We start from the raw sequence: 26,335 nt of genomic DNA on the forward strand, positions 1-26,335 counted from the left end.
CACAGTAGAAATGCCAATATATCCATCCAATTCTATCACTACATAAATTCTAATTTGTCTTAGCTGTTTCTCAAAGTCTTCAGCAAAGTTTTCTATGTAACTTCCAGCACTAGTGATAAAGGAATGAATATAACTTTGTGGCTTATTACTTCATGAATTATTTCAGTCTTATTCACTCTGGAAGGAAAAACAGTTTTCCAATTGGTCTCTCTCTCTTTTTTATTTTTTATATTTAGAAATTCTTTATTTTCTGTCAACCTTATTTCCATTTTGTTTGCCTTTGTGGAAGAGCAGCGTAAGACCATTCAGTGGTTGTTCCTACCTATCCAGTGGCCTGAGCAGTGGGAGCTGCAGACCAGTCTTCAGTGGCAGGCTGAGTGCTCTCGTCTTCGGTAGGAACTGCTAACAGGCACAGAGGACACCTGCATGCCTTCACACCAGTCTGCAACTTCAGGTTGAGTAGCGATGAACCCAGGAGCTACAACAGTCCATTCACCCTGAAATTCTTCCTTGGTCACAGCCTTTTCAGCAGCAGCCCGCTCTTTCCTTTCAATATCTTCAGAATCTCTGTAGAAGTAGAGATCAGGCATTGGTATTGTATGTAAGTGATGAACCACGGGAATCTATCCCAAAAACCAAGAGCACACTTTACACACAGCATGTTAGCCAAGTTGACAATAAATTATATTAAAATAATTTAGAATTAACCAAGAATGAATTCCAGGTTACTTTCAAATACAAATATTTACAAATAATAGGAGAAATTCACAACATTTATTAAACAAAACATATATATATATATATATATTATATACATTTCCATATATATTTTATATATATTATATACATTTCCATATATATTTTATATATATCCATATAATATATATGGAAATGCCAATAGTAAGTGTATCTGGGTAATGGGAGGGTGTGTAATTTATAATTATTATAAAACCTGTATTTTCCATTTTTCTAGATGAGTATGTGTTACTTGTGTAATTAAAACATTATAAGGACAAAAAAAAAAAAGTAGAGATAAAGCATGACCTCCCATGGGTGTTCACAGGAAATGGTGCCACACTTGTGCAGAACTTCCTGGGTCTGCGTCCACCACATCAGACCCACTGAGTGAGCTCCCTTGTTGTTGCAAGGGATGGCAATGTCCACATAGCGCAGAGGACAGTCTGTGTTACACAGAACAATGGTAGGCAGATTAACATAAGATGTCTCTGTGAGAGGCTGGTGGTCAAGTAACCACCTGGGATCAATAACCACCAAAAGTCTCAGCTCCCAGAAGGCTGCCTGGATTTGGTTAGTGAAGGTTCCAGAGGTGAAATGGCCAGCAGTCCAAGTGGCTCTGGTAGCAGTAGCAAACTTCAGCACAGTTTACTGACCAGTATTCCTGGGTGATATGACACAGACATGAGCCAGGTTTTCCATGGCAACAATGGCATCAGCTGCCAGCAGAAGCTTCTCCCAGGTTCTCTTCAGATTTATGATGTAGAGGCCATCAATTTTCCTTTTGTAGATGTACTGTTCCATTTGGAAGTCAAGGTTGGTGCCAGCTCAGTGGGTTCCTGCTGCAAGGATTTTGAGGACATCCTCCTCCTCCATTTGCATGACATTGAGGGCTCTGGACATCAGGAAAGTTTCCCTTTAAGTTATGATGGGAACACAGAACAATGTTGTATGGACCCCTGGAAAGTCCAAGTGGTCTTTTTTTATAAGTAAACTTCTAAACATTTGTTATTAAACTAGTGAAATTTCACTAAATGCCAGATTGAGTAACTCTTACCTTTGAAAACTTTTGAAAAATGCAAAAGACTGTCCTTATGTTTTGGATCCTTAATTGCTTTTTTAAAAATGTTTTTTAATGTTTTCATTTATTTATCTTGAGAGACAGAGAGAGTGCTCACGAGCAGGGGAAGGGCAGAGAGAATCCCAAGCAGGCTCCATGCTGTCAGCTCAGAGTCTGACACAGGGCTCAATCTCAAGAACTGAGGGATCATGCCTTGAGCTGAAATCAAGAGTCAAGTGCTTAACTGATTGAGCCACACAGGCGCCCCGGGATGCTTAGTCTTTTAAAGTCTTGCTAATTTCTCAAGGCACAATATATGCAGATGAGGTTATTCATTAACAATAATAACACACACAAAAACCCTTGGAAAAAAACTTGGAATAGTTTCATCATAAATTTGAACATGAGGACAGGTGACTTTTTGTCATATCTGATTAGATCTTGTTTAATAATGTAGTTGCCAAAAAGCATGTTCACAAAGAGAAGCGTCACAGCTAAGATTTTCTTTTTAGTCCAATTGTGCTTGTATTATTAATTTTATCTGCTGTTTCTTTGGAGGACTTTTTAAGTCACTTGTCCATTTCCTGAAGGCTAGTTTAGTAAAAACTTAAAGCAGCCCAGATAACCCACAATAACTCATGATGAAGAAACGGGAAGAGGTGCCACTTTTGTTCTGGGGAATGCAATTCCCACTCCTTTGCTTCCATGTGATACCATGTTAAATCCTAACACCAGACATCCATGGGCTACTGACTATGATGGCCCATTGTCAATCCTTTTTATTAAATGTTAGTAAGGACTGATTTCCTTTTAAATTATTTTTAAATAAATAGAAGTTTTAATATTTTCTTCCCACACTACAGTGGATTGCCTGGTGCTCCCTGAAGTATACACACCTCACTTTGGAGTAACTGTTCTAATATTTGCTTGAATGAGAAAAGATGTCAAACCTTTGAAAGATTTCCATGTACTGAATTCCTGAGATTCTTACTATCTTGAGTACCAGAATGTACCATTTATCGTTTGGTGTTATTTTCATTTTAAATATATTTGTCTTGTCTCCTCAGCTAAATTATAAGCAACATGAAATCATGGCTATACTCTTTTCTTTCATTCTTCATGTTACCTAGCATAGTAATTTGTCTAGAAGATGTATGATTCATATGTTTTCTTGTGCTAAATGTTTAGCTTCTCATATACTGTTATCTTGTGTGCCTGAATTGCAGTTTCTGTAAGGACAGGAAACTTTTTATTCTTCTTTGGATTTCCCACATCTGCCACATAACTTATATGAGCTTTTAATGAATATTTGTTGACTAAAACCAGATAACCAAATAGATTTGACTAATGACCCCATTTTATCCAGAAATTATGCCAATAAACTATGGATCAGGACTCTGATAAAATGAATTTATTCTTTCATTTATTCAATCAAGTAATGTTTACAGTGCATTTTCTATGTGCCACACATTAATTATAACTGTGGTATAGTAAAACAGAAAGTAGAGAACACAAACTAAAAGCATGATAAAGTAAACCTGTTATATAATAATCATATGATAATCAATATTGGATAGAGGATAAAAGACAATGTTACACACTCTTGTAAAACTATTCAATTCGGTATATAACACCCTATGTGCTTGTAAATTAGTTATCCAATATTGGTCTGTTTTCCTCACTGGAAAATAAGTTCCACTGAGGCCCAGACCAGGTCTGACTTGTTACTACTCCACCCCTGGGGTGTAGCACAATGCTGACACATAATCAAGTATTAAATAATCATATGTTGGATGAATACATAGATGAATGTATAGGGAGAAAAACAACACTGACAGTTGCATATGTTTTTTAATCCCTAAATAGGGAGAATTATAAAACAGAAGATTAACCTTTGATTGAAGACAATTTGAGAAAGACAAATTATTCAAGTAAATTAGCCTATAAGTAAACTTAAAAGACTAATTTAAAAAATAAGTTTCTATTGGATTTTGGCAGAGGCTGACAAGTTCAAGAATTCAGTAATTTGCTCAACAAATATGTATTGAATTCATATGAAATGTTAGGCACTGTACTGGGTGCTGAGATGCAGAAGAGTAAAATAAATGTGTTCTCTGTGCATGTGGAATTTACAGATATGCAGAAGGTACTAAAAAGCACAAAGACTACTTTTCCAATATGTAAAATAAAACAAAAATTCTCTATTACCAAAAAGAATTACATATTTGATAACATAAGCAAATACCTAACAAGTCTTTGATTATACTTTGGCATACATACATATTTTAGTTATATATGTGTAACTTCTGGTCTCACATTATGTTCTGTGGTTTCCTGTATAATTGATGTTATTCCACACTCCAAATCATTGCTCATACTTTGCTCCTTGCTAGAATCCTTTCCCACCTAAGGCCTTCTTTTACTTCTCTACATCTACTTATCCTTTAAATTTCTTGGACAAACGTAGCCCCCCAACCACCACCTGACACTCTTCAACCACATTTGTGTGTGTGGCTCATCATTGTACTTACCATAGTATTTATTTCCCTGTCATGATTTCTTCGTCTCTTTTCTGAACTCTAAATCTCTCTAGGACAGAGGCTAATTTTCACTGATTTTGTATTTATAATGCCTAGTACATAACAGATGATCAATAAATGTTAACTGGAGCTGAAGCTATTTTCTATGTAGAAACCTGTATCTACCTAATATAAGAGTAAGGACTTCACCTGACAGTCTATATTTCCAAGATTTCTTACAAAGGCATTCTACAATCTACTAGCTATCAGGAAAAATCACAGCTACAAGCATTCACAAACCTGATTACATTCTTATTTCTTCTCACCAACAACTTAAATCCACATGAGAATTTGAGGCAGAGAATATAATGGGTCTTTACCATCCTGATCACATAAAATCCATTTATCTTCTTAACACTTCAAGTACCAAAAGACTACATGATAAGCAAAGTCACATTTCTTCTTTGGCAAGTCTAGTGTCTAAAATGCTGCTAAAATGCTACAGGGGAATATTCTCTGTACCATTATCACTCCTGGGGTAATAGATGAGTTTTTCCAGAGACAGAAGAATACCAAAAAAGCTATCAATATATGAAAATATCTACCATCTGTGAATATTATCTCTGACTTGGTACCTCAGATACACAGTGAGGTCCTCTCATCAATTAATTATCATGTTGGTATCTCTGTATTATCTGTTGCCACAATAATGTTTCAAAACAAACCATTGAAACCCAGTGTCTTAAAATAATAAACATTTATTTAGTTCACTGCAGGTTGTCAATATTGAATAGGTTTAGCTGGAAGCATCTTCTGATCTCTAGATTTTCTCATATACCTGAGGGCTGGGTGACAATTGGCTGAACCAGGATTGCCCTGGCTCAGATGTCTGGAACAACTTAGCTTTGTTTTACATGCCTGTCACATCCTCCCTGCAGAACAGCCAGACATGTTCTCATAGCACGGCAGAGGGGAATAGTGAGCAGGCCCAGTCATGCAAAAAGGCAACAAAAAAGTACATGCACCATTCAAGCCTCTGCTTGTGTCATGTTGGCTAACATCCTATTGACAAAAGCACGTCACATGCTCAAGTATAGTCAGAGTAAGAGGAACGTTAAAGTTATAGGACAGAGACGCTTGGGTGGCTAGTTGGTTAAGCATCTGACTCTTGGTTTCGGCTCAGGTCATGATCTCACAGTTTGTGGGTTCAAGCCCTGCATTGGGCTTTGCACTGATAGCATGGAGCCTGCTTGAGATTCTTTCTCTCCTCTCTCTGCCCCTCTCCCACTTATGCTCTCTCTCTCTCTCTCAAAATAAATAAACTTTACAAAAATAAAGTTATGGGACAAACATTGTGGATTCAAAGAAGTCATTAAGTGAGGCCATTAATACAACCCATCTATGGACACCTGGATTCCTGAACCTACCACAAAATTTTAATGACACAAAAATTTAAAAGCCTGTATAAGAGAAATTGCATAACATTTCCATATAATGAATTCAGAATACTTCAGAAAGTAAAGTTCTCTAAGAAATATACTGCAGGGTTTTAAATATACTGCAGGGTGTATTTGGAGTTTGACACTCAGGTTCACAAAAGTATACATTTTTAAAAATATATTCTCCATCTGACATACTCGCATTAAACATAAGGTAAAGGAAAACTATGCAATAATAGTAATTATAAATTTCAAGTAATTTTGTGAAGTCCAGAAAAGTACAACTGTTAAGACAGATAATATAGAGGGTCCACTAAAGAAAGAAATAGGATGGGGGCACCTGATGGGCTCAGTCAGTTAAGCATTGACTACAGTTCAGGTAATGATCTCGCGGCTTGTTCGTGAGTTCAAGCCCCATATCAGGCTCTCTGCTGTCAGTGTAGAATCCACTCCAAATCCTCTATCCCCCTCTCTGTGCCCCTCTCCCCCCCCAAAATTAATAAAACCGTTTTGCAGAAAAAGAAGAAAATAGGATGTAACAAAAAGAAAACAAAACCTACAAAGATATATGCACACACACATAAAAAATAGTATACCCAAATCTTCCAAATGAATACTGAAAAAAAATTGCTTAAACTAGAAAATTGGATCTAGCAATATTTTAAGAAAATAATAGCATTAGTTGGGTTTTTCTGGCAGCAAAAAAGCCACATGTAGGTTAACTTGAGTTGATTTATGGGAACATATGCAAAAACGGTTTCTCAACAGTCATATGGTCAGGCCTCCAGAAAAACTGGAATGTCATTCAAGATGCTTAGGTACTCTATATCTCTGCAACTACAGTGATCCAGCCAGAGTGTTGTTCACCCTGTTGTTTGTTCCTCAGCAGCAAGTATCTGCTGCTTTTTACTCTAGGTTCTCTCCCATATGGCTAAACTTATCTATGCTTCTGCAACAACTATTTCTATCTCACTGCCACTTCCATCTACCTGTTTTTACTTTTACCTCATTACTTCTGACTACTGCTTTTTTGAATATATATAAAAGCCTCTTTGTTTCCATGTCATTCTGTTACCTGTATCTCTCTTGGGGTGTCTAATCCCACCATTATCACCTTTCATCACCTATTGGCAAAGCCTTTATTCCAGGCCATGTCTGAAGCTACAGGCTAATTTTTAATGTTTATTTATTTTTGAGAGAAAGAGAGAGACAGAGCACTAGCAGGGGAGGGATAGAGACAGAGGGAGACAAAGAAACCGAAGCAGGCTCCAGGCTTTGTCAGCACAGAGCCTGATGCAGGGCTTGAACTCACAAACCCTGAGATCATGACCTGAGCGGAAGTCAGATGCTTAACGGACTGAGCCACCCAGGTGCCCCAGGCTAATTTTTAAATGAACGTCTTTGGCTCTAGACCCTACCATTGTTCTGCTCAGCTATTGTTAAGTGTTGGTGTTATTGGACAAAAACGAATCCCTCAGTTAAGACTATTAGTGTTCCCTGCACTCTAAGGCCTCTCAGAAGAGGGTAGCCTAAAATGTCAAGTGCTTTCAATAGACTGTTTAATATAAAAACACTACAAACAAGAAAAAACGAATCCAGGAATGCAAGGATATATCACTATAAGGAAATCTACGATACAATTCCAGTGTGTGTTTTATTTTCAACACCAAGCAATTCTCCAATTCTCAGGGGGCACTGACAGGATGTCTGGCGATTTAACTCAATTCTGAAATTATCTTCCTGGAGATAGCATCAGATCCCACAGGTTATGAGGTGAGCCCTATAAGATGGCCCCTGCTCTTCCACAGATGCCATTTGCAAGTCCAGGTGGTCACCCGTGCTTCTCACCTACTGGCTTTAGACTGGAGGTTCCCATGATCCCCTTTCGGGGTTTGATTAATAGGCAAGAGTGGCTCACAGAACTTAGAGAAACATTTTACTTACTATTTTACCAGTTTATTATAAAATAACATAGCTCCAGAATAGCCAGATGGAAGAGATGCATAGGGCAAGGTATGTAGGAAGTGGTGTGGAGCTTCCATGCCCTCTTCAGGCATGCCACTCTTTCCAAATCTTCATGTGTTCACCAACCAGAATCCCTCCCATCTCTGTCCTTTGGGTTTTTATGGAGGCTTCATTATATAGACACAATTGATTAAATCATTGGTCATTGGCAATTGATTCAACCTCCAGCCCTTCTGCCTTTCTCACATGTCAGGAGAATGTTTATGGTTTTGGTTTTTTATTTTCTCAAATTAATCTATAGGTTTAGTGCAATCCCAACTGCACTCTTGATGAGTTTTTTTTTTAATTAGACAAAAGTACCAATATAGCTGATAATAACAATCATGTGAGAAAAAAACTAGAAATTTTGAAAAGGAAGAATAATGAACATTTTCCTTAAAGGTAGCCTGTACATACACCCTATGGTTATACCCTGCGATCTGTGTTCAGCCCTTTGTTATGATTGCTCAGTTCATTTGATTCATGCTTGTGCCTTACCAGTTGTTAAATGTTTGGTACATTTGCGCTGTTTATAGATATTAAACCATATCCTATAGCTATAGTAATTAAAAGTGTGATACCAATGGTTGCAAAAATAGATAGATAAAAGGAAGAGAGTCGATGGCCCAGAAATAGATTATTGTTTAGTGGAATGAAAAAAAAAACAACCCTAATTTTAACATTTTTTCTTGGGGAAAAAAAATCCTTGTGTTGAGAAAGATATCAATATATTGCAGAAGGGTAAAAGATGAGACCCTAGGGGCATAGGTTGGAAGAAGATAATGTAACAAAGAGATAGAAAAACTACTCTGCCCAAAAAATAAAAAGTGACAAATTTGACGAAAAGAGAGTGAATACAGGAGAAAATCACCATGCTTGTAGAAAGGTGGTCAATGAGAAACTCCTGGCTATAGATTGGCTGCAGACTTTTTGAGAGCAGAGAGTTTTTAAGATAAATTTTAAATTGTTTTCATTGGTACATGAAAATCCCCTTTGTCTCCCTTTAACTGTCGGTGAAGAATGCTACATGAGTGAGGTTTTCTTTTTCTGAGGGGCTGGATGTTGTATACATGCGTTTGTATGTGTCTTGAAATTCATGTCTAGTGTGAAGCAGAGAAGAGACCAGCCATGTAGGATGAGATGTGTGTAAAAGCAGAAGTTAATTGGTATCTGATTCATAAAACAAGAAGAGATCATGTGAACATATTCCCTTGGGGATTCAGAGAATTTGGGAGTGAGATTGGACTTCTCACAGAATGTTGACTAAGGGGTTGGAAACAATTTTATTTAAATATCAAAGAGTGAGCCAGCCTCAACTGACAACTGGGTTAATTCAGCCTATGATAATAATAATTTTTAAAGGTGGCATTATGAATCAGTGGGAAAAGACAGCATAAATGAAAGAAAGAACACACCTCTTTATAGGTTTAGCAAGGGAGGGATAAAGTTTTACCTTAGAGTTTAATCAGATGGTAACTTTGTATAGTCAAAGGATCATCCATTAAGAGTAACATATCTTAGAACTTACTCTATGCTAGGCTCTGTCTTAGGCAATGGGGATATAGTAGTGAACATAGCAGACAAAACACCTGCTCTTAAAAACTTTTCATTCTAGAGGGTGGAGAAAGCCATTTTTAAAGTGAAGTATATACATCTTAGTGATGGGTTATTTTTGGTCCACTGAAAAAGATACTTTGAAAGCAGAGAAAATGAATGAGAAAATATACATTGTCAGCAAAATGATATGAAAAGCTACCTCAAGGTAGCAAGGGAGATGGCCTTGAAATTATGGAGTAATTAATTTATGTTTTAGAAGAAGGGTCAGCAAACTTATTCTGTAAAGGGCTAGATAATAAATATTTTGGGGTTTGTATATCATACAGTCTATGTTGAAACTACTCACCTCTGCCATTGTAGCTCAAATGTAGCCATAGACACTACAAAAGTGAATAAGCATATGCCTGTCTTGATATAGAACTTCATTTACAAAAATGCATGTCAGTTTGCAGACCATAGTTTACCAACTCCACCTCTAGAGTTAGGCTGCCTGTAGTCAAGTTTGACTTCATCTGGTACTGGATGTAAGATTTTGTACAAATTACTCAAATTCTCTAAACCTCATACTACATATGAGGAACATGAGATAATGCATATAAGTGGGTTTTTTTTTTTTTTTTACTGTTGCTGGCTCATAATAAATTCTCAAAAAGTGTTAGCCACTGTTACCAAATTAATGTTTTAGTTATATATTTACAGCCCTGATAATAAATTTTGTCCTTGATGAGTGCATGTGTGTATACATGTGTTTATATGTGTATTCATGCATACATGGAAATGAGTGTTTGTGTGAGACTGATCTAATATCCACTTCCTGGGTTATAAAAAGATTTAAAGTGTGTAAATCACACTGGTGAAATGACCATCCAAAGTGAAGGTATTGGATTTTTCATGGCCACAGTTGACTGAGTACCAATCTCATATCACCTTCTGAGACAATTTTACTTGCTTTGGAAGACCAAAAACTAACATGGATGGAACTTCAGGAGTGCCAGGACATTACTGTGGACTGAACAATTTATGCTTGGGAATTTTACTGCTTCAGGAGTAGTAGTAGGGAAATACTGAATGGATACTAAGGTGAAATTAACCCTCTGAGTTGAAGAGATAGAAAATATAGCTCAGAAAGATTACTGGACTTTGTGGAGTAGAGAAGTGGAGAGGAGAAAGCGATATTTCTTTCATGAAGAAAGAGATATTGAATTCTGCATAGCAGCCCCCTTGAGACTGCTATTGAATACAATTGACACATGCATAAGGTGAAACTCTCCAAGGCTGGACAAAAGATGGATCAGGGAGCTATAAAGTGAATATTTCTCAAAGCTCACAAACAGCTTGGAGATGTTTGAGTTTTGCCAGCCAGATTGTGTGAGCCTTATTGAATACCCAGAGTACAGTCTACTCTAAATCAGCCCATTAAAAAAAGCTTAAAAACAAGATTCAAGAGAATCTAGCTGATTACCAAGTAACTTAGCTAATATATGAAAGTTTCAAAGTTTGGCATTCTTAGAAAACAAGCCAGTACTCAGCAAGCATACATTGACAATGTCCAGCATGCAATAAAAAATTTCCAGACATGCAAAGGAGCATAAACATGTTTCTCACACCAGAAGAATAATCTGTCAATAGAAAAAACATGAAATTATATAAATCATGGAATTAACAGACTAGAACGATAAAAGAGTTACTATAAACCTGTTAAAGTATTTAAAGGAAAAATAAATACAATGAAGAAAGAAGACATTTTTTAAAAGTCAAATGTACTTTCTAGAGTTGAAAAATATAATATCTGAAACAAGAAATTTGCTAAATGATCTTAATAGTAGATTAGATATTAAAAAAGTAAAAATCAAGACAGAGCAATGGAAACCATCCAAACTGAAGTATAAACAGAAAAAAGTCTCCAATTAAATTAAATTAAATTAATTAAATAAATTAAAATACCAACAACAAAAAAGCAGTAATTAAACAGTAATTATGTAATATATGTTATATATGTTTAATTACAATATGAGTAATCAGAGTTCTAGAAGGAGGAGAGAGCAACAGTAGGCAGGAAAAAAGCATTTGAAGAAACAACAGCCCAAACTTTTCTAAATATAATAAAGCATATAAATCCACAAATCCAAGAAGTTCAACAAACCTCATGCAGGGTAAATACAGAGCAAATCACATAAAGACACATCATAATTAAATTGCTCAAAACCATTTATAAATAAAAATATTTAAAAAAAACAATAACAAAAAGGAGCAACCCCCCCCCACAACAAAAAGATGTATTACTACAGAGAAACAAAAAATTTAAATTATTTCAGATTTTTCATCAGAAACTGAAGGCCAGAGGACAAAGCACATCTTTAAAAAACAGTAGGGGAAAAAAAGCAATCCAAATAGAATTCTTTACCCAGCAAAAATTCCTTAAAAAATGAAAGTGAAATAAAATTTTTTTGGACAAATAAAATCTGAGATAATTATTGGCAGAATTTTACTACAAGAAATATTAAAAGAAGACTTTCAGGCTTAAGGAAATTGAAATCAATTTGTAATCCAGATCCACACAAAGAAATGGATATCACTGGAAATATACGTATGTGGGTAAATATAAAACTTTTTTATTTTTTAAGAAAAAAGTTTCTTTAAAAATTTTTCAATATTTATTTATTTTTGAGAGAAAGAGAGTGCGAGCAGAAGTAGGGGAGGGGCAAAGAGAGAGGGAGACACAGAATCTGAAGCAGCCTCTAGGTTCTGAGCTGTCAGCATAGAGTCCAACATGGGGCTCAAACTCATGAATCATGAGATCATGACCTGAGCCAAAGTCAGACACTTCACTGAGCCACCCAGGCACCCCAAGGAAAATGATTCTTTAAAGTAAAAATGCTAATAATGTATTTTAGAGGATATAACATGCAGAGCTTAAACTTATGACAACAATAGCACTTAGAAAAAGAAGGGAGAAATGGAAGTATATTGCCATAAGGTTCTTACGTTAAATATGAAGCAGTATAATATTATTTGGACTTAAACTGTGTAAGTTAAAGATGTATTCTATAAGCCTTAAAACAAACACTAAAAAACAACTTAGAGCTATAACTAATAAGTCAGTAGTGGAGATAAAATGAAACATTAAAAAATACTCATCTAATCCAATGTAATGCAGTTAAAGAAGGGAAAGAAGCAAGAAGAGATGGTGCAAAAATAAAGAAAATTTAAAAGACAAATAAATGTGAAGCTCATTGTTTCAAAAATTATTAAATTTAAATTGTCTAAACACTCCAATTAAAAGGCAGAGATTGTCCCAACTAGATTAAAAAAAAAAAAAATCAAGTTTCAACCAATGCTGTCTACAACAAAACTACTTTGAAATATAAAGATACAGATACATAAAGGTAAAATATGGAAAATATACTACACAAACACTCATCATAAAAAAGCTGGAGTGGGTAAATTAATATTATCATTAACTCAAAATAAATAAGACTAACAGATTAAGAGGGAAATTTTGTAATAAAGAAGATAAAACAATCCTAAATGTATATACACCTAATAATAGACCTTCAAAATTCATGAATGAATTGCTGACAGAACAGAAAGGCAAAAATGATACATCTACAATTATAGTTAGGGTCTTCAATATTCCTTAGTAATTGATAGAGCAAGTAGATGAAATTCACTAAAGCTACAGAATGCTTGAAAAATACTATCATTCAAATTGACCTAAGAACCATCTATAGAACAATTTTCATTCTTCCCCACAACAGCAGAAAATACACTATTCATGTCCAAATGAAAAATTCACCTAGAAGCTGGGGGCTGTAAAAGCATCAATAATTTCAAAAGATAGAAATAATAGAGTATGTTCTCTGACCATAATGGAATTAAATTAGAAAACAATGACAGAAAGATATCTGGTAAGTTCCCAAATATTTAAAAATTATGCAACATACCTTCTAATACCTCATGGGCCAAAGAAGAAATCACATAAAATATCAGAAAATACCTAGGACTAATGAAAATAAACTATATAAAAATGTTGAGGATTAAGCTAAAGCAGTACTCAGAAGGAAATTTATGCTCCAAATGCTTATACTAGAAAAGAAGTAAGGTCCTGTGATGCTTGGCTGGCTCAGGCAGAAGAACATGCAACTCTTGATCTCAGGGTTGTGAGTTTGAGCCCCATGTTGGGGATAGAGATTACTAAAATAATAAATAAATACTTAAAAAAAAAAAAAAAGGTAAGATCCCAAAGAATAATGTACACTTTCACTTTCAGGAACTAGAAAAGAAAGAGGAAACAAACCCAAAATAAGTCTAAATATGGCAATAATAAAGATGAAAGCTAAAATAAATGAAACAGAAAATGGACAAATTAATGAAAGCAAAGCTTCTGCTTTGAAGAGATGAGTCAAACTGGAGGACATTTATTAAACTGATGAAGTGAAAAAGACAGATAAGACATCACTATAATCCTACAAATATTAAAGAATAATAAGGGAATCTTATGGACAATTTTAGGCCAATAAATCAGACAACCTAAGTGAAATAGAAAAACATTTTGAAAAACACAAATTGCCAAAACCAGCACAAGAAGATATGAAAAATTGAATTGTATTTTATCTACAAACAAAATTAAATTCATAATTTAAACTCTCACAAAAAGAAAACTCCTGCCCTAGATAGCTTCACTGGTAAAATCTTTCAAACATTTAAGGAATAAATAATAAACATCTTATGCAACTTTTTAAAAACAATTTTTCAATGTTTATTTATTTTTGAGAGAGAGAGAGAGAGAGAGAGGGCATGAGCAGGAGAGAGACAAAGAGAGAGGGAGACACAGAATCTGAAGCAGGCTCCAGGCTGTGAGCTGTCAGCACAGCTCAAACCCACAAACCATGAGATCATTACCTGAGCCAAAGTCAGATGCTTAACCAACTAAGCTACCCAGACACCCCTCATACAACTTCTTACAAAAGTAGATAAAGAGGTTACAGTTCCAAGCTTATTTTATTAGGCCAGCCTTACTGTGATAACAAACCCAGACAAAGACATTATGAACAAACAAACAAACAAACACAACTACACCAATATCCTTAATGAACTTAAGTTCTTTAAAATCTCTTAAAATTAGCAAATAGAACCTAGCAACATATAAGATGTCTAATACACCATGGTCAAAAATGGTTTATTTCAAGAATGTAAGGTTTGTTTAACATTTGAAAATCAATCAGTTTAACCCACCATATCAGGATGAGTTCATATCAAGATGAACCCATCAAAAGCTCATCTCAATGGATGCTCCCTCCTAAAGCATTTGATAAAATTTAACATTCATTCATGATAAGAACTCTCAGCAAACTAGGAAAGAAGGGAACTTCCTCAACCTGGTAAAGGGCACACACGAAAAAAAAAATGTATGTATAACATATTACTTAATGGTAAAACTCTGAATAATTTCCTTAAAATCAGGAGCAAGGCAAGGATGTCCTTTCTTACCACTTCTGTTCAGCACTGTCCTGGATGTGTTAGTGCAATAAAGCAAGAAAAGGAAATAAAAGCATATAGAATGAAAAGGGAAAAAATAAGTCTTTATTTGCAAAGGCATGAATGTGTACGTGAAAACTCTCAAGAAATCTGTAAAGTATTAGTAGAACCAATAAATTCATTAGCAAAAGTTTCACAATACAAGGCCAATATTCAAATCAATTTAAAAATACTATCAATGAGCCATTAGAAAATGAAATTTAAAACATCATTTATAATAGCATCAAAAGCATGAAATATTTAAGGATAAGTATATGGATTACCAATACTATAGGAAATACAAAATATTGCTAACAGAATTTAGAGGCCATCTAAATAAACTGAAATCTATGCCTGGGATTGGAGGATGAAATACTACCAACAGGTCAATCTTCCTAAATTGATCTACATACTCACTATTCCAAGCAAACCCCTGTAGGTATGTTCTAAAAAAAATAAAAATTAATGAGTTACTTCTCACATTTATATGGAGATGCAAACAATCTGGAAGAGTCAAACTTATTGTGAGAAAAAAGAACAAACTCAGAATATTTATATTGCTGATTTTCAAGTCTTTCTAAAGTTACAGTGATCAGTATAGTGTGATGCTTTCATAAAGATAGACATATAGTTAAATGAAACAGGAGTCCTGAAATAGACATTGAGTTTTTACTAAAGTTGCCAAAGTAATTCAATGGGGGAAAGAATTGTCTTTTCAACAAATGGTGTTGAAACAACTGCATATATTTGGGAAAAAATTAACATTGACTCTTTCCTCACAACATTTCCAAAAATTAATCATAAATGTATTATAGATCAAAATATGAAAGCTAAAAGTATAAAATTTAAGAAGAAAGCATATTAAAAATCTTCATTATCCTAGAGTAGGTAAAATTTCTAAAATATGTCATAGAAAGTGTAAGTCACAAAACAAACAATTGATAAATTGAACTTCATCAAAAACTGTTCTTTAAAAGACATTGTTAAAAAATTAAAATGCAAGTTTATCTGTTGTGTAAAAAAATTCTTCAAGACATAGTGGTTGTAAACAAAAATAAACATTTATTATCTCTCACAGTTTTTGTAGATCAAAAATTCGTGACTTGTGTGGCTGACCATGTTGCAGTCATCTTAAAGTTTGTCAGAGGCTGAAGGATCCACTTCTAAGGTACCACCCATGGCTGGCAAGTTGCTGTTACCTGTTTATCGACAGGCCTCAGTTCCACTCTATATGGGTCTTTCTAAAGACTGAGTTTCTCTAGAACAAGCTCTATAAGAGGGCAAGATGGATGCTGCAATCTTTTTTATAACCTAGCCTCAGATGTCACATACCATCATTTCGACAATTTCCTCTTGGTCACACAGGTCAGCTATATAGGGGAAGGGACTCTACAACAGTGTTGATACAGGGAGGCCAGGGTCAATGGGGTCCATCTTGGATGGGCATATAGTTTACAGATGTCTATATATATGGTTTGACCACCACAGTAAGCCACAATTTGTGAGAAAAGATTTTATACATATACATATCTCACAATCTAGAACATATATAGAATAGATAAAAACAATTTGAAATGGAGAAAAGATTTGAACAGACACTTCACAAAAGAAAACATACAAATGATCTATAAGCAAATGAAAAGATGCTCAACATCATTAGTTATCAGTGAAATATGAGAGAAAAATACAGTGACTCACCAATACACATCTACCAGAATGGCTAAGATCAGAAAGGACTGACATTACCAAGTGTTGGAGAGGAAATGGAACAACTGGAACATACCTTGCTGGTGAGAACGTAAAATAGTACAACCACTTTGAAAAGCAGGTTGGCAATTTCTTATAAGGTTAAATATAAACTTACCATACAGCTCAGCAATTCCACTCCTAGCCATTATTTACCCAAGAAAAATAAAAACATGTGTCAACACAAAGATTTTTAGCCACATATTCAAGGAATCTTTAGTCATAATAGCCAAACACTGGAAATAAACAAAATGTCCATGGTAATGGAACAAAAATTTTAAAAATTTGGCAAATCCATAGAATAGAATAGTAGTGAACAGTAAAGGAGAAGGAACATTGCTACACACAACATGAATGAATCTCTAAAATATTTTGAACTAAAGAAGCCAGACACAAAAAAGTATATAGTGAGTGATTCCATATATACCAAATCCTTGAAAAAGTAAAATTATTATCCAGTGACAGAAAGCAGATTGGTGGGATCTGCGATAAATAAGGTGAAGCAGCACACAAATGAGCAAAGGATATGAAGCAAACCCACGTCTTTCACAAGTACACATGAAAGACGGGAATTTTAAGGGGCAGGGAAAACAAGTTAGTGCAAGGTTTCTCACTTTTGGCACTATATTGTCATTTGACTCATACTTCTTTGTTGCTGCAGGTGTGTGTGCGCATGTGTTTGTGTGTGTGTGTGTGTGTGTGTGTGTGTGTGCTGTCTTGTGCGCCAAAAGATATTTAGCAGTCTCTGGTCTCTCCTCACAAGATGCCAAAAACATTTCTCACCCTATCCCCTCCACCAGTTGTGATAATCAAAAAGGTCTCATAACATTGCCAAATGAACCTGGGATGCAAAGTTGTCCCCACTTGAAAACCACTGGGTTAGTGTATTTGTTATCTATTGCTGTGTAACAAATTATCCCTCAAATTTGGTGTTTCAGAACAATAAGCATTTATTATCTCACAGTTACTATGGGTTGGGTATTTGAGAGTGACTTAGTTGGGGGATCTGACTCAACTTTTCTAATGAGGTTGAAATCAAGATGTTTGCATCATCTAAATGCCTGACTGCGGCTGGAGAAACTGCTTCCAAGATGATTTAATCACATGGAGATTGGCAGGAGGCTCAGATCCTTGCTGGGTTTTGGCAGGATATTCTATTCCTTGCTGTGTGGGCATCTGATAAGGTTACCTGACATGTCCTCACGACATGGTGATTGCCTTTCCCAGAGCAAGTGAACTGACAGGGAGTAGGGAGCGGTCATAATACCTTTTTAAGACTTACTCTTGGAACTACCTGTCACTTCTGATGTATTGTATCCATTAGAAGCAAGTCACTGAGTACAACTCATATTCACTTGGAAGTTAATAAGTCTCTACTTTTTAAATTTTTTTTAATGTTCATTTATTTTTTTTTGGGGGGGGGGTGGGCAGAGAGAGAGGGAGACACAGAATCCGAAGCAGGCTCCAGGATCTGAGCTGTCAACACAGAGCCTGACGTGGGGCCTGAACTCACAAGCTGCAAGATCATGACCTGAGCTGAAGCTGGATGCTTAACCGACTGTGCTACCCAGGCACCCCGAGTCTCTACGTTATAAAGGCAGGCATATCAATAAATTTGTGGGCACATTTTAAAATAATCATGGTTGGAGAAGGATTCTTTAACAAACAAGCTGGGGAAGATCACAGAGAAAATACAAAATAGATCATCATTCCATAATACATCTGAAAGGATTAAATTATTTAATGAAAAAACTGAAATTATCAAACATTAGAAAAATATAAAGATAGGTGAATGATATAATCTAAGGATGAGAAAGGACTTGTGAAGCAACAAATAATAGAAGAAAACAAAGATGGAAAAGATCAATCGTTTTATCTGGGATCAATATCTGCATACATATAAGTTGCCTTTTTGTGAATACCCCAGTAAGAAAATGAACAATGGACTAACAGTAGGATACATATTTACACATATGAAAATATACTATCATGACTTTGGCACAGTGAAGGACAATCATATACTCTCAAGCAGTGCTTTGGGAAAATTGACAATAGCAATGTAACAACAGTAATTTATTGATTATGTGCCACAAAATTTTAGGTATTTTATTTATAGCAATTCATTTGCTTTTTACTACATCACATAGCATTATACCAATTTTCTGGTTAAGGCACTGTCAGATGAAGGAATTTGGCCAAATCTCATAGTTTGTAGGTGGCAGCAAAATTGACCTATCCAATCATCAGTAGGCATGGTGCCTCAGGATTGCCATACTTTAGGGGCCCATAAAAATGTTTTATTTTCTTTTAAAATCAGAAAGGAAAAAAATGAATGGTTTGGTTGAAGAAAATGTTTTAATGTATAATATTAATGTTATTAATATGTTTGTCATTATATCAATGTAGTTATGAATGTAATTTTTGATATTGCTTTATGGAGGAAGAGGTCCACAAAGACCCATGGAAGTCTGAATGTGGCCTTCCTGGGTGGCAGAAATGCATTTTGATCCCAGGCAATGTGACACCCAAGCCTATGTTCTTTCTGGAAGGCAACTTGCCAATGTGTTTCAAAAGGGCTAAAAGTGTTCACACATCTGATTACTTTTAAGGGTTTAAACTAAGAATAAGTAAGGACAAAGACAATGATTTATTTAAAAATATTTTTTTAGTGTTTATTTTTGAAAGAGAGAGACAGAGTGCGAGTAGGGAAGGGGCAGAAAGATAGGAGACACAGAATCTGAAGCAGGCTCCAGGCTCTGAGCTGTTAGCACAGAGCCCTACGTGGGGTTCAAACTCATGAACTGTGAGATCATGACCTGAGCTGAAGTTGGACACTTAATCAACTGAGCCACCCAGGTGCCCTAAAGACAATGATTTATAAAAAGATACTTATTTATAATAGTATTCATTTGAAACCAAAGAAATGTTGAATAATGAAAAGCTGATTCAATATTGGCTATCAATTTAGGGGCCTAGGTGACTGTTAGGAGCTTCTGAATGGAAGTAAACCAAGGGGAAACTAAGACTCAGGGGAGCTGAACATGAGAGAGTAGAGCAGGAAGTGGAAGGAGGTCTATAGGCATCCTGGAGATGGAGTGCAGACCTCTGCTGAGTATGTGTATGTAGTATCAGAGATTGCACTTGTAAGCATGTTCCTGAATTTATTTTTAAAGGGATTAGACAAGCAAAATGGTGAGGAAAAGGTTAGAAGAATCAGTACTCATTACAGCAGAGATCAGTGAACACAATCAGGAAACTCTGAAGATAGAGCTCTGAACCCCAAAGACAGAGGAACCAAGCATGCAAGAGTAAAGAGGCCTTGAAGATCATGTTAATCTTTCTCTTGAAAGCTCTGAAGAGCCAATGAAAGATTTTAAACAGTGAAGTGACATGTTCAGATGTATATTTTAGAATAATCATAGTGGATTATTGTACATTGAACCCTGGTAGGAATTCAGTGTGTAGAAACTGATGGAATGGAGAGGAAGAGAATGTACATTCATTCAATCAAGAGTTATTCAATCCTACAATTGTTCATGGGGTGTTGATGTTGTTCTTGGTATACAATTCTTTTAAAAGCTTAATTAGGATGGAAGAAGAGAGTGAACTAGAAACAGGTTTTAAAGTCAAGGAAAAATTTACAACAGAAAAGACTTAAAACATGATCATGCTGAGGGGGTCACAGAAAGGAGCAGACAGTAAAGAGGTTTGCTTTGGAGAGGAGCAGGGATACCCAGCTTTTTAGACAGAAGGAAAACTAATAAGCTTTGGTGTGGATGTAGGTAATTTGTGGGGTTTGGGTGAGGAAATCAAGCAAAAATTGTAGAAACCCGTGCTCAATGGCCTTTATTATTTCTTAAGTAGAAGACCAGGTCATCTGGTGAGTAATGTGGTCACACTGACTTCTATTTGCAGGGTGGCCTTTCTTCTAAAAGCAATACACTGTACCAACATCACTCCTCCGGACTAGTTGATTCGTTTGTATAAATGGGAATAACAGACACTTTTCCATGGTATTGCTGTGTGAATTTGTTGCATTGACACACGCACTTGCTTAGTATTGATTTACCTTTGTACTCACACTGGAGTAGGGGGAGTGAATGTTTTGATTACTCATAAAAATAAAGTAAAAGTCTTCCAGTATGATCATCTAATCTGTTAAATGCAATATTTACTCTTGCAATGGGTTCTAAGTCAGATACTGAGGTCAAGGAGTATAATTGCTGTAAAGCATTCAACAAAAGAACGCGAGTGTCCCGAGGACTTAACTTGAGGTCATTCACGGGTTCTGCCCTGAACCGGAAAGTCAGGTCAGCAGCACCTACCTCTAGTTTAGAACAGGCTCTTCCCAAATCTCAGCGGCAGCCCCGCCCCTTCCACAGGTTCGGGCCCCGCCCCCCTCTCCCATTGGCTGGCCCTCTACCTCTTCTCGACCGCTCCAAAGACCCGGAGAAGCGGAGTTTTCCAAAAGCATCATCAGGGCGCCCTCGCTGCGCATGCTCGCGGGAAGCCGGATTCCGCGTCCGGAGTTGGAGGTTTTAGGCGGCCGCGGCGCAGCGCGCTGTGCGGGGCCGGCGGGGAGGCGCGCGCTCGCGGCGCGGCGCCGGCGACGCGAGCACGCGGCGCGCTCTTGAGGAGGGAGGTGTGGGGTCTGCTGGGGGTGGCGCGTGGCCGGGGTGGGGGTGGGGGGAGGGTCGGGTGTCGGCGAGCGCGGCGAGCGGGTTCCCAGTGGCTGCAGGCGGCCTGGGCTGCCGGGGCCGACGCCTGGGTGGCTGTTGCCGCCGCCGCCGCCGCGCCTGCTGCGAGATGGCGATCTTGGGTGCGGAAGGGTGAGGGCGCCCGCCGCTGGAGGAGGCGCCGCTGCTTTGGTCGCTCGACCGCCGGGAGCCGACAGCTTCGCGCCGGGTAAGGACGCTTCGGCAGGGGACTGGGGGTGCGGGCAGGGCGGGGGCGCGGGCCCAGAGCCTTCTCGGCGGTGCCGGTAGCCCGGCACTGGCAGCCCCGGGGCGGGACCCTCTGAGGGGCCGTCGGGGACGGTCCGCGCCGCCCTGGCTGCCTTCTCCAGCCCAGGGGCCGGGAGTTTTCTGGGGTGGGGTCACGGGTCTTGCCCCGAGTTGGCCTTGGCACAGGCCCGAGCTAATGATACTGGAGCGAAGTGTTTCCGTGACTCTGCAGCCGCGCTTCTCAAGCTTCCTTAGCCTTCTCAGCGTTCTACCTTCTTTTCCTTTGCTTAACACCTCTCCGAAAAACACCAGTGTATGGACTTACTGCCCGTGCCCTGACTTTCACCGCAATTCTGCCGTCCCAAACCAAGGACTCCCAGGCTTCGAACGTCTTTTAATGACGTGTTTTGTTTTGTTTTGTTTTGTTTAAATCACTCCGGCTTCTTCACTGACTCTGCAGTACCCCCCCCCCCCCCCCAACACAACCCCCACCTCCACCTTTGTGACCCGGTAGATCCCAGTGACCTTGCAGTTTTTAGTAGTCCTTATCTGTGACTTGGACCGTCTTTCATCTTTGATTTTTTTTTTTTTAATTTTGTAGTTTGCCCATTGCTTTTACAGCCCTTAAATGATCAGTCTTCTCTTTACTCCATCGTTTAGAGTTGAGCGTCCAATGCTCCCATAATTATATGAAACCTTCCTTACCAAAGACAAGTATCTATTATTTTGACATTTTTACTTTCCAGGTTAAAATATTTCCCAGGGGCTTGATATGGCTTTCTTTTTCTGCTTGGCAAATTTTTATCTTTTTGTGTAGGCTAATGTGCAAGAAGATTTGAGTTTCTGCTTTAAAAAGCTATTGGTAATAGTGGAAAAGAATAATGTACAAAGTTATCTTTTATCCCCCTTTGGTTTTTTACCTGAAGTGCCTGGTGTGCAATGTTTGCGGATTTCTGCAAGAATTCATCCTGATGTATAAATCCACTTTACCTAAGTCTCTGTATTATACAAGCAAAATGCACCTTTTAAAAAACAAAGGCATTCTTTTATTTGTGACTTGTTTTTAGCCATTAAGTAGGTACGTAGCTGTGATTGGAAATTATCACTTTTCGTAAATAGTTAATATATTTTTTAAGTGAAACCTTAGTGACCAAGTGTTGGGAGCTACTCAAATTGAGAAGTGTAAAGTATGTGGAATAGTTACTTGATATGTAGCTTATTAATGTTTTCAAGTAGTCCTTTCCGTAAAATGCAAAACTGTTTATAAGACATCCAACACCAGGACTTAAAAAAGGTTATGTTTTTTGGAAGCCTGGTGTGATAAAGGATGTCGCAAGTAGGTTCTCTGCCTGCAAAGAGATAGTAATTTTTGCTGTTTACCCCATGAAGGCTGAAATTTCTTTTACTTCCTTGCATCTACTGCATGACTGTGTGAGGTATTAGGGGGAATGTAAAGGTGCGAATTATAGCAGTTTCTGCCTTCACAGACTAGTTAGGCAGGTAGGACTATACACAAATGCTCCATGTGTCTTTTAATACATAGCTAAATTTCATATGGAATTCAGATTGGGAGGGGGTAGAGCTCACATCATATTTAGCAAGGTGGGGTGAGAGGTGTTAATTCATAGAGCCTTCAGGCTTCTGAAGTCTTTGTTTTGAAGGATGATTATGACTTTTGATAAGCTGAGAGGGGCGCCTGGGTGGCTCGGTCGGTTAAGCGTCCGACTTCGGCTCAGGTCATGATCTCTCGGTCCGTGAGTTCGAGCCCCGCGTCGGGCTCTGTGCTGACAGCTCAGAGCCTGGAGCCTGTTTCGGATTCTGTGTCTCTCTCTCTGACCCTCCCCCGTTCATGCTCTGTCTCTCTCTGTCTCAAAAATAAATAAATGTTAAAAAAAAAAATTAAAAAAAAAGATAAGCTGAGAAAGGTAATCCAAGCAGAGAGAAGGGACTGAGAGAAAAGAGCACAGAGTTCATATATTTGGGGAGAGGCAAGTAATTCTATTTGGATGGAACATAAAGTATTTGTGCTAACATAAAGGGTGATAAAAATTGAAGTAAAAGTTTGAACCAGTTTATGATTGCTTTTAATGCAAGGCTGATGACCTTGGATTTAGTAGGCATTGGGGGTTTAACAGATGATTTTTGAGTTGCGAATGAAATGATTAAACTTTTGTTTTTAGAGGATGAATTTGGCAGCAATGTGTAGTGTGAATTGAGGTAGATATCTGGAGGGAGAAAGACCTCTTGATTGCTGTGGTCATAAATAATAGGGGTATGAACTATGGCTGTCATAATAGTAATGGAAAGGAGGAAGGAAGTTGAATGGACAGAATTTGATGATGAGAGAGAAATGAAGAAAGTAAAAATAACTAAGATTCTGATCTAGGTTGGGAAAATACCATTTTGAGCAACATCTTTGGAAGCTTTATCTTTGGCAAACGTATGTTACTTTACAGCAGTTCTCAACCTTTTGATAATTACTAATCCTTGGTTAAACTAAAAAAATCTGGCCTGGAAAACTTCCGTATGAACCTGTGCTTTGTGAATGTAATTTTATTTATTTATTTTTTAAATTATTTATTTATTTTTTTAACATTTATTTATTTTTGAGACAGAGAGAGAGAGAGAGAGAGAGAGAGAGAGAACGAACATGAACAGGGGAGGGTCAGAGAAAGAGGGAGACACAGAATCTGAAACAGGCTCCAGGCTCTGAGCTGTCAGCACAGAGCCCGACGCAGGGCTCGAACCCATAGACCGCGAGATCATGACCTGAGCCGAAGTCGGACGCTTAACCGACTGAGCCACTCAGGTGCCCCTGTGAATGTAATTTTAGAGAAGTCCATGAACCTGAACTCACCTGAAGCTTATCCATGGAACCTGTGGGTCAATGGGTTGGGCTAGGAGCAACTCTCAGAATTAACTGCGGCTTTTAAAACCATTGAATCTTCAAATTCTTTCATTTACTGATAACCCTTACTATAGAGACTTACCTCATATACACTTATGTATATATCTCTTTACATTTGTGTTGTGGTTTATGGCTTACAAAGAATTTTGACTATGCTGTTATTTGCTATTATATAACGACAAATTAACCCAAGGGGTTAAATGATTTGCCCTAAGTGTTTCAGTTAGTATAAAGTGGAATCAGCAGCTGATTGACACTGATGGTTTTCTTTCTTGTTAGATGTATGATTTAGCATTAGTTGCATATAGTTACTGCCTTTAAGTGACCTCATCAGTAAGACTAAATGATCCTGGAGGTTCCTTCTGGTTTTTAACCTTCTGTGATTCTTGGGTCTTTGATTTTCATTGAACTGTCTGTACCCTTCTTGTTTTCCATGTGCTTGAGTGCTAGTGAGACAGAATGAATGGGGTGTATGGAGAGCAGCAGATAGCAATTTCAGACCAGTCATTTACTTTTTAATTTCCTTTGTATCTCAGTTTGGGTTTGTGGGTAGGGGAAGGTAAATGAAATAAGAAACCTTAAGAACTTTTATCTTTATTCTGTCTTCTGTATTCAGGTATGCCTTACTTAAGAATACTCATTTTACTTCATTCATGAAGCCTTATCAAGTGAAAATAGAAACTTTACAAAAGAAGTGTGGGGTCCTAATCAGTGCATTTTTTCATTTGATTAAGTTGCTAACTCTTCCTAGTATGGTTAAAGCATAATTTGATTAGTAAATAATTGACTTTTCTCCACCTATAAGATTATCTTCCTGGAAGGGAACCTGAACAAGTTATTATTTAGTGTCTTGCATAGCTCTAGAAACTTTGATTCCATAATTATTAGAAAGACTGGGGTCTTTTTTACCATTTCTATAAAAATATGATGTAATAACAAGTAGTGGAAAAAATAAATTGGCCTTTTTAGTGGTGTTGAAGGAAGTAGTTGCTAATACTTAATGGAGGAAAAATGTCTAGCAAAAGCACATACATAGATGATTTTTCTTCTCTGCTGGCATTAAGAAGAGTATCATATCTTACATTTGTATAGCATTTGACATTTTTCCATAATGGCTATATAGACTATCATTTGATTCTCATGACAGCTGAGCAGTAGATGTGTCAGGAGATAATTATTGCTTTTTAGATGAATACATTGATGCTCAAAGAAGTTAAAACATTTTTTCAAGTGTATGACTTGTAGGTAGCTAAAATTAGAACTAGAGCTAAAACTCATATTTTTGTTCCTAGGTCAGCAATTTTTTTTTTTTTTTTTTTTTGCACTAACTCTTCATCTACAATGAAAATTTAGCTGAAGGCTATATGTGAGGAGTTAGAATTTATCTGTTTGGAATCTGTGTTAAACTTTTGTACTATGTACATGTGAACTTGTCTACTTCCTTTGTGTTAAAATGGTAACCTCATAGCAGTGGCTGTTGTTGGGTAATTTTGAAATTTGTAAGTATTCATCACAAAATAGTTAACCTGTCAAGAAAAGAGCTAAAGTTGATTTTTTTTTTTGAAAAAGTACATTGGTGAAATATAAATATTAATTTCTTTCTGAAAATTTGATTTTTTTCTCTGTCTTTTTTTGTTTTTTTGTTTTTTTTTTTGAGAGAGGGCGCAAATGAGTGAGGGGCAGAGAGAGAAAATCCCAAGACTGGCAGAGAGAGAGAAGCAGGGCTCACCTGAAGTGGGGCTTGAGCTAACCTGATGTGGGGCTCGAACACATGAACCACAAGATCATGAACTGCGAGACCATGACCTGAGCTGAAGTCACATGCTTAGCCAGCTGAGCCACCCAGGCGCCCCTGAAAATTTGATTTTAATTCAGCTGTTTTTACAGATGAAGTTTGTTCTTCCTTT

At 37.1% G+C, this 26,335-nt stretch overlaps 1 protein-coding gene and 1 pseudogene across 2 annotated transcripts in view; one reads left to right on the top strand and one right to left on the bottom strand.

Annotated features, from left to right (window-relative positions):
- Positions 1-300: 300 nt before the first annotated feature.
- On the bottom strand, positions 301-1,638 carry LOC122210866 (annotated as a pseudogene).
- A 19,657-nt stretch (positions 1,639-21,295) lies between these two features.
- The window catches only part of WWP1 (WW domain containing E3 ubiquitin protein ligase 1), a 134,975-nt gene continuing 129,935 nt past the window's right edge, over positions 21,296-26,335 (top strand). The window contains exon 1 of one of the 2 annotated variants that reach the window (XM_042923123.1): positions 21,296-21,482. The gene's annotated coding sequence lies outside the window, so the exon portion shown is untranslated. The remainder of the gene's footprint in view (positions 21,483-26,335) is intronic. The other variant, XM_042923119.1, reaches the window with a different exon arrangement.

This window comes from Panthera leo, chromosome F2 (genome assembly GCF_018350215.1).
Source record: "Panthera leo isolate Ple1 chromosome F2, P.leo_Ple1_pat1.1, whole genome shotgun sequence".
In the NCBI taxonomy this organism is placed as follows: Eukaryota; Metazoa; Chordata; class Mammalia; order Carnivora; family Felidae; genus Panthera; species Panthera leo.